This window comes from Bufo gargarizans, chromosome 1 (assembly GCF_014858855.1).
Source record: "Bufo gargarizans isolate SCDJY-AF-19 chromosome 1, ASM1485885v1, whole genome shotgun sequence".
In the NCBI taxonomy this organism is placed as follows: Eukaryota; Metazoa; Chordata; class Amphibia; order Anura; family Bufonidae; genus Bufo; species Bufo gargarizans.
Genome location: NC_058080.1, coordinates 754,686,313 through 754,693,308, shown reverse-complemented (window position 1 = coordinate 754,693,308; position 6,996 = coordinate 754,686,313).

The window sequence follows — 6,996 nt, the reverse complement described above, 5'->3', positions numbered from 1 at the left end:
TCCTGGTGGGATTTATCGACCAAGCTACCCGAGGGGTGGAATGGGAACTTCCAGAGGTTCACTCACCAGACTACGTAGGTGGTGTCTTATCAACTAAATGACCCCGGAGGGTGGATTGGGAAGGTACGGAGATCCTCCATTGGACTGAGCAGGCAGTGCTTATAAACCAAGCAACCCCAGAGAGTGATTGGGAAGGTCCGGAGGTCCTCCATTGTATTGCGCAGGCAGAGCTATCAACCAAGTGACCCCGGAGGGTGATTGGGAAGGTCTGGGGGTCCACCATTGGATTGCGCAGGCAGAGCCATCAACCAAGCGACCCCGGAGGGTGATTGGGAAGGACTGGCGATGCTCCACTGGAGTGCGCAGACGGAGGTCATCAACCACACGACCTCGGAGGGCGAGTGGGAAGGTCCTGCGCAGTCGGTGCTCATCAAACAACTCATGGTGGATTGGGAAAACACAGAGGTCCTCCTCTATCCGAGATGCACTTTAGTTTTCATATTTATTAATTTTAAAATGGATGCCCAGCCTCAAGTGGGCAAGTGGCAGGGAAGGGTTGAAATGCGCAGCAATAAAACACCTTGCACCGCAGATAGTGTAATCCTGTGCCAGCCTCAAAGCTGTGGCTGGCCAGGAAGGGTAAACCTCCTGGAGGACCCAGAGGCTAAAGTTGTGGAGCACGGCCGATTCGGAGCTGCTGGGATCGGAAACAGAAGGGAGGTAGGGTCAAGTGAAGCCAGGGTCCGGTCTTCCTGTGCGGGCTTTAACCCTTCTGGAGCGGCGCGTACGTCGCCTCCTGCCTAGAGGGGTGGATAATAGCGCTGGGGAGCCGGAAGCCTCCTCCGCTCTCCTCCCTGCATGACGCTGGCAGTAAGGTCTGGGCCGCGGCAGCGCGGACGGCCGCCCACTGTGTCCGTGGGACGTGGCCATTAACCCCCTATGCGCCGTGAGGGGTAGTGGAGGGATGCCCTCAGAAATCCTGGGCACAAAAGTTGGAACCCGGCGTCTGCCAAAGAAAAAGTAGGAGTGGGCGTGAAGAGTGGAGTCCGGTGCCTGGCCAAAGAGAGAGAGGGGTCCATAGAGGGAGGGAGGAAGGGAGAGGGTTAAACCTACGTACCTAGTCCCGTGTACTCACTCCATCTTCTCTTCACCCTCCCTAGTGGATCGGCAGGTCAGCTTTTCCAGCTGCTGGCACCAGAGTGGCAGGAGTCTGGCATGGCGGGAGGGTCTTCTCTGGTGGACCTAGGTGACCCCTTGGCTGGCGGGAAGCGATGCTGCCCTGGTCCTCTTTCTTCTGTGGGGAGGTAAGCGGTGGATTTTCTCACCGGTCTTGCTCCCTGGGATAACTGAGGTTGAGCAACTGTTTCCCAAAAAAAAAAAAAAAAAAAGCAATTAAGAAAGCCTCCCTGCATAAGGCAGGGAGGTCTGCCTCCTATGACACTAAGCTAAAAACTGACATGCTCTCTCCAGGCTGGAGGGGGTATAGCCTGCAGGGGAGGAGCTAAGTCTTTTTTCAGCCTAGTGTCACCTCCTAGTGGCAGCAGCAAGCTATACCCACGGTTTTGTGTCCATTAATGATACCAGCGAGAAAACCTTTTTTTATCACAAATAAAACTACAGGTGGGGAAAAACTAGTATATATTTTTTTATGACATAATGGTGACTTATATGACACCAATATCTCTGTATGGAAAAATCGGGCTGACAGAATCCCTTTAAAGATTAAGGCCACGCTCACATCTGTGGTAAGCTGATCCAGCAGAAATGCTGGCTGTCGGCTGGACCAAAAACTACTGCATGCAACATTTTTTGTCCATCCAAAAAGTGATATTTATGCCGCAAAGCAGCCATATCATCGTCAGAACTCATTACATTCACTAGAGATCCAGTGGTGAACTACAGAATCCAGCAATGCTGGATCTGCCAGGCTGCTCTCTGCCCGAGATGTGAGCGGGGCCTAATACTTCAGCGATTAGAAAAGGTCAATTTAACACCAGTAAAGCTAAACCATATTAACCCCAATTACCCAGACTTATGATGGAAAACTATGGAGCCCAAGAAACTTCTCTACATCTATGCCCAAAAATTCAACTGTTTCGGAAAACTGTATTTGAAAAATTAAACAAGATGCTTCATAGAGACATTCAACCATTTCCAGATCTTGCCTTATTTTTCTCCTAAACCATCATATCTCACAAGAAATCAAAACTGTTGGATCACACATTAGCCGCAAGAAGCCTTATAGCAAAGAAATGGAAAAGTCCAGTAATCCCCACAGTCTCAGAAGTATGGACATTGGTCTGACACATGCAACATGGAAATTAAATTTGCCTCATAATCATTAACCCTAAAGAAAACCACAAAATATTGGTCCTCCCGGAATCCACACTTTATAAGGCCAGATATATATACCAAACTGAACTTTCCCTTAATTATAGATATTCTCTAATATAATGCCGATATTTTATCTAAATTATATATCTGTATAATAACTAGCCCTTTATTATTATTTTATATTTATATGAATTTAGCTACTTAATAGCTCATATCAGCATGTCAATCCCACCCCCTTTATTAAACTAAATACTATACACACACTGAACAAAAACAAACACCACTTTTGGTTTTGCTCTAATCAGCACCTTGATATGCCACACCTGTGAGGTGGGATGGATTATTTCGGCAAAGGAGAAGTGCTCACGAACACAGATTTAGACAGATTTGTGAATATCATCTGAGTGTAATGGGTCTTGTGTCTGTAGAAAATGTTTCAGATCTTTGAGTTCAGCTCATGCAAAATGGGAGCAAAACTGAAAGTGTTGTTTATATTTATGTTCATTGTAGATATAAATTAATTCCAAATCAAATGTAATTATAACGACAAATTATTCTTCACATTTACAGTAATATACTACAAATTATTAAAATTTAAAAATGACAAAACCATGTAAAAGTTTTATTGATGTCTATTAACCACATAAAAGGAAATGTAAAGTTAAAATATTATAAACTAATAAAAATGTAATGTTTGAAAAAAAAAAAAAAGGTCAATCTTCTATGTTTCAATAGAACTATAAAAAAAAGATGGGTACTGCAACCTGGTCCCATTCATTTCAATAGCACTGTGCTGCAATACCGGGCACAACCCATTGCCAAGCATGCTGCTGTTCTTTGGAATTAAGAATCTTTTTTTTAGTCCTGGAGAAAGGCTCGACAGCAGAAAGACCTCCTGGTCCATCTAATCTGCCTTTATATCTTAGGACAGGGGGCAGGTATAAGTCAGACATGGGTAAACTCACTCGCTGTTAATTTCCTAACTACACTGAAATACTCTTTTGGTGTAATATGTCCTGACACGGGATGAGCGAATAGACTTCGATTTGCATAAAACGTTATTGTAATACTGTACCGGAGCTCCTTACAGTATTAGAATGTATGGGCTCCGATGAGCCGAAGCTATTACTTTGCAAAGCCTTGCAAGACTTCATGTAATAACTTTGTGAATTCATTATTACTGTAAGGCGCTTTGTTCACATCACCGTTTTTAGCCTTTCCGTTCTCCTGTTCCGTTTAGGAGCAGAACGGAAAAGACGGATTCGGCACATAACTGAGCCGAACGGAACCCAAGAACCCCATAGACTATAATCGGGTCAGTTAAGTCCGCTCAGAAGATGATTTTGGAGCTGAGACAAAAGTAGTGCATGCAGGACTTTTGTCTCTGCTTCAAAAATCTTCCTCTGAGTGGAAACCTATGAGGTCCTTAGGTTCCGTTCAGCTCAGTTATGTGCCAAATCCGTCCCTTCTGTTCTACTGCTCCTAAACAGAACAGGAGAACGGAAAGGCTGAACGGTGATGTGAACGAAGCCTTTAAAAAAAAAAAAAATTAATACCGAACTCTGGTTCGGTTCCAAGGTACCACTAGGGACCAGAGTTCGGTATCAAGGTTTTTGTACAGTAATTCACAAAGTTATTACACGAAGTTTTGCAAGGAGTCGCAAAGTAATAACTTCGGCTCATCGAAGCAAATACATTCTAATACTGTACGGATCACTTGCTCCATACTGTATTACAAAGATTTGCTCATCCTTAGACCTGACATTGGTTCAGCTCCAAACACCCCCCATTGCACACCCTGTTATTGCGTTCAAGTTTTTTTCCCTATAAAAACCTTGAGATGTATTTATGCCTGTAACATATTTAAAAAGGTATGTTTTATGATCAAGAACCTCCATTTTTGCAGCCCACTTTTTCACCCACTCCATGTTAGCCATATCTTTCTAGATGGGGTCTTCAGATGTGGTCTCACTAGCTCTCTATACATCAGGATCACAATCTCTTCCTACTGGTTTTACCTCTAGCTATCAGCCAAGCATCCCACCTGCCTTCCCACACTGTCTGTCTAGGGACAGTTCGTCTTATCTGGGACCCTGTTCCACAGGTAACAATGGCTTCTGGGACTGCGCCACCATACCCAGATGACCGTCACCCACTGGTAAGACTGTTCCCGTTTATATATGTATTTTTCGGTGGAACATATACCTGCTTTGGAGTATAGTGTTACTTTTTCCACATGGGCTTTACCATATCAATGTGGTCTCCTATTGTGATTATGTGATTTGTGTTTGTGACACGTTTGTGGTGTGCACATTTTTTTGATATCATGTGTTATGTCCGTGTTTTTTAACCACATATCTAATAAACGTTAAGTCTTAAAATACGCTACCTCCTCCTTCTATACATATTCAGTACCATGGTAGCTGGAAAGCGTTATTTACTCTCGCTGGTTGGGCAATTTCACTTATTTACTTCCCACACTGTGCACTTATTTTGAAGCTGTCTGATACCAGGACCCCTGGATCCTTCTCTTCTGAAGTCCTCGCTAACACAGAGCTGCTTATACGATACTCAAACTGAGGGTTCCTTCTCCTCAAGCGCATTACTTCACATTTTAATCATTTGGCCAGAGAATTTTTTTTTTCCACGTTACTAAACCCTCCAGGAATATCCGCCCTGTTACACACAATCCCTTTAACACAAGTGAAATACATCAGGAAAACAGACTAACCGCTTACTAACAACTCACCCCTTCTCCCAAAGCTTCCAAAACCACCACTGTCACCTAAAAAGATGGAAAATATAAGACATATTAAAGACCAAAAAAAGGAATTAGATTGTAGAGGTCTCTAAACTCAGTCCTCATGAATCCCCAATTCACTACACCAGGATACCCATTACCTCTTCATGACTCTTGACGTAACTGTAGTGGTTTACCCAAGAGACGTATGAATGAGCTCACAAACCGATCCTGCTTCATATGTAGCAAGTACTGGCTGGATAATACAGCCGACACCAGCACATAATGATTGGGATTGGACATGACGCCAATCCTGGATCATTTAAACTTCTCAGATGTTGCAGTCAATAGTGACCATGGCATCTAGTTGGTTAAATAGCAAAAGGAGACTACTACAGATAGAAACCCCTGCAACAAATACAGAAGCCCAGTTCTTGTGAAATCACACAAAGCGCCATTATCCTTTAAAAAACTAAGAAAACCTACCTCTCTGTAGTACAGGTATATATTGCAGCCATAGGCCCCAATTTCTGACTGAGGCCAAAAGAGTCCTTGGTTTCTTGTCTTTTTTTTGAACATTGTTAAATGGTTTTGATAAAACAAAATCAATAAAATTGTCTTATGTTTGAACAGAAATCTCTCAGCACAAGCCCTTTTGTCAGTAGACCGATTCCAGCGCTCCAGATGGCGACTAAAATGGTCGCCAATGCGCCTTAAAATTTGCAGATGGCGACAAGACTTTTTAGCCTTGTCGCCATTTGCGACCAGGCTGCCGCGCTGTAGCTGGATATTGTGGCGGGGCACGGGCATATGTGACGCGCTGTCATCTCAGACTCCTAGAGAAACCGACAGGAATGGAGCGGAGCTGAAGTAAGTGTCCATGGTGCTGTAACAGGAAGAGGCAGAGCCCACAGTCATGACAACTTAGCGGCGGCCTCGCTTTTTGGCAGTGTCGGGAGCAGCTTTCAGCCGGGGTGTGTGAGGTAGGCGCTCTTAGCGGGAAACGCTGTTGTTCTCGGGGCTGCTGTGTGAGTGGCACTGGTGTTCGGGGAGCAGGGCAGAGCCAAAATGAGCGCAGCCGATCGGGAGATCATCCGTATTGCTAAGAAGATGGAGCGGATGGTGCAGAAGAAAAACACGGTCAGTGGTGCCTTCTGTGCCCGGCGGGTGAGGGGGAGCTGCCTGCTGTGGGCTCACTGAGGACGACTTACCTGCGGCCAGCGGGAGCCACCTGAGGACAAAGCAGGCTGACTGCAGGAGCTCTGCTCTGGGCCCTCAGGTCCTTCTCGGGTGGTATCAGAAGTGCCCCCTGATGCAGCAGAATACAGGCTGCTGTGAATGGAGGGCTGTATCTGAGGCATCAGGGTGACCAGCCTCACATAGGGTACTTTCACATTAGCGTTTTTCTTTTCCGGCATAGAGTTCCGTCACAAGGGCTCTATACCGGAAAAGAACTGATCAGGCATATCCCCATGCATTCTGAATGGAGAGCAATCCGTTCAGGATGCATCAGGATGTCTTCAGTTCAGTCATTTTGACTGATCAGGCAAAAGATAAAACCGTAGCATGCTACGGTTTTATCTCCGGCCAAAAAAACTGAAGACTTAGCATTTTTTTCCCATAGGAATGTATTAGTGCCGGATTCGGCATTCAAAATACCGGAATGCCGGATCTGTCCTTCCGGCATGCGCAGACCGGTAAAAATACAAGACCGATCCGTCTGTCCGCATGACATGCGGAGAGACGGACCCATCCTTGCAATGCATTTGTGATCCGGATCCGTCTCACAAATGCTTTCAGTCAGCGGCGGATCCGGCAGGCAGTTCCGACGACCGAACTGCCTGCCGGATCACACTGCCGCAAGTGTGAAAGTAGCCGAATACTCTAATTATTCCCTTTCTGATCAGGTTCTGACGTTAGGG